This window comes from Cloeon dipterum, chromosome 2 (assembly GCF_949628265.1).
Source record: "Cloeon dipterum chromosome 2, ieCloDipt1.1, whole genome shotgun sequence".
Lineage (NCBI taxonomy): Eukaryota > Metazoa > Arthropoda > Insecta > Ephemeroptera > Baetidae > Cloeon > Cloeon dipterum.
Window position 1 is genome coordinate 5,089,602 of NC_088787.1, and position 2,744 is coordinate 5,092,345.

A 2,744-nucleotide genomic window follows, 5' to 3' on the forward strand; every position below is an offset into this window, starting at 1 on the left:
AACAATTCATTCAGAAATCTGATCGGGTTCGTTCCTTGCATTTCACGAAAAATTACAAAAATGTTGAAAGCAATTTGTCCAGTAATGCCATGTCACGAATCAATTATGGTACTGTAAAAATAAGTGTTAATTCCTCAAAGCATTCCAATAGGAAACAAACACGTTTTGGACTTGTTTTAATTTATAAACTAATATCATCGATTTGGTTGAACATAATTAAAAGAGTCAAATGTTACAGTTGATGGGACTAGTTATTTTTAATTACTTGTATCATATACCAATACAATTTGTTAGAGTGATTAAAAAAAAATTTGTAAAAAATTCATTGATGCGATCATAAGGTTCATTCTTCTTCATAGGCCAAGACCCTGTAGTTTTCACCATCAGAAACAACAATAGAGTGTCTGTAAACATAGCAGACTCCATCTATCACCTGTCAAATAATGAGTTAACTTAATAAACAACTGATTTTCCCAACTGAAGGAAATTTACCGGTCCGGAAAGTTCTTCTCCTGCGATGTTAATAGTGCCGATGTAATAGGGTGTTCCTTGTTCGGTTAAGCCAGCTATGAACTTCAGGTGTTCCGGAACTTGCTGATGTGCACGGAACGAAACATTATTTCCACCGATGAGGAAGTAGTAATTATTTATTGCAATGCCTGACGTCTTGGTTCCATCTATAACATATCCGCAGCCAAAAGCTCCTAAAATCATCAGTTTTATAAAATTAATCACTTTGCCTGTATAGAAAAAATATAGTAGAGAAAAGCCGAACGCATTCATTCTTACCTGCGTAGCAGGAAACGTAGCCTGGCTGAATGTAGTGGCTGCAGTATGCGCTCATCGCTCCCATTACGTAGGACGGAACGACGTTGTTCGGGGAGCACGACACCAATTCGTCTACAGGAACTTCAGACTCGTATACATTATATAATTGCCAAATAGGTTTTTCAAACATGATGATGTTAAGACTTGATTATACAGAAGTTCGAAAACAATTATTTTTACAACCGGAACAGGCGAGAGCTGGCAAAAGAATAAAAGATACGAATGCTACAAGAATCGGGTGTGCCGACATATGCACCCTAGCGCCTCAGGTCAGGCGGTGGAAAGACTAACCATCCATATTGGTGCTGGAAATAGTGCGTGAAATACAAAAAATAATAACTATAGTACTCATTTTTTTACTCTCATAAAAATTACACATGTATATTAAAGACCGTATATGATTTTTGAGGGTCGAATTAGTTAAAGTGGATATTTTGTTGACGTGCGAACTTTTTTTCCCGCCAAAATAACATGAACTTATATGCGAGAACTGCGCATGCGTGAGAGCTGGCTGGATCTGTCAAAGAAGTCATTCGTACAGGCAGTCTTTCTGTAAGTGCTCAGATCAGCTCTGACGCATGCGCACTTCTCGAAAATTGTTTTGTCGGGAAAAAAGTTCGCACGTCGCGATGCACTTTTCGGTCGGAAAAACCTCCACTTTGCCTAATGCGACCCTCAAGAATCGATTGCTGGGCTCAGAAATTTCGTCAAAGACGGTCTTTAAGCCAGCGCTATATTTTCATGTTAAACAGGCAATCGGAGATTTCCTGATTCGGATGCCTGACATAATTCAATAAGCCGAATATATTTGAGTGTCAAAAATGTCACTCACTAAATTCTACAAATTTCTTAAAAAATATTTCAAGAAGCAACAAATTTTTAACTTTTAAAATCATGATAAAACGTTCCAATAATTCATTTCACCAATTCAATTGAACTATAAAAAATAAAGAGCAGTTTTTTAGTTGTTGCATGAAGTAGTTCTTATTTATTTTCTCATACAATTAAGTTCAGGAGTAAAAGTAACTCTTCTTTTTGTTAGCATTGTTCATCTTTCATTCAAAGCCAAGACCTTGTAGTTTTCGCCATCAGAACGGATTGATACTTTGAATGCATAGCAGACTCCATCTATTACCTGCCAAATTAGTTAAAAATATACCTTTTAATAATCAATAATTGATTTCTCAACTGAACAAAATTTACCGATCCGCAAATTTCTTCTGTTCCGATGTTAATAGTGCCGATGTAAATAGGTTTATTTTGTTTGGTATATCCAACTCTGAACCTTAAGTTTTCCGGAACCTCCCTATGTGGACGGAAAGAAACATCACCGCCGACGAGGAAGTACTTATCTTCCTTATTTGAAACCAATCCTCTGTCTGTTGCCACCATAAAATAGGAGTCACTGAATGATCCTAATAAACAAAATTATTAATATATCCGAAGAAAATTCATCAGGTTAAAAGTCGAGAGTATTGAGAAAATGCCAAACGTTCTTTCTTACCTTGGTTATAATATACGTAGCCCGGATGAGGGTAGCAGCTCAAGTCGTTGAACATTCCGACTACGTAGGACGGAATGGGGTTGTCCAGGGAGCACGGCACGAAGTCCTTAATAGGGACATTTCTTTTATTAATATTATATAAGCGCCAATATGGCCAAAAGTTTTGAGACATGGTGCTGTCGTAAAATCCGTAAAATCGAGAGACCACTGTCACCCGTCGCTCCCAAAAATCAACAGGGGAATACCGGCGGTACACGCGGAATATAGATCTTCCAAAATCTCATAGAAGGTCAAAATCAGGCTTGCCAACATCAACCCAATTTATAATATATCAGGGGGTGGATCACGGCACCGTTTTTAGCTCGACCTTGAGACGCTGTACAATGCTTGCCTTATGCACAACGTTGCCATT

At 37.7% G+C, this 2,744-nt stretch overlaps 1 long non-coding RNA gene across 1 annotated transcript; it reads right to left on the bottom strand.

The window, feature by feature from the left end:
* Nucleotides 1–1,874: 1,874 nt before the first annotated feature.
* On the bottom strand, nucleotides 1,875–2,446 carry LOC135937704 (uncharacterized). The gene is made up of 3 exons (XR_010574535.1): nucleotides 2,333–2,446; nucleotides 2,032–2,243; nucleotides 1,875–1,963 (listed from the first exon to the last, which is right to left on the bottom strand). It is a non-coding gene; the product is annotated as an uncharacterized LOC135937704 (long non-coding RNA).
* Between the last annotated feature and the right edge of the window lie 298 nt (nucleotides 2,447–2,744).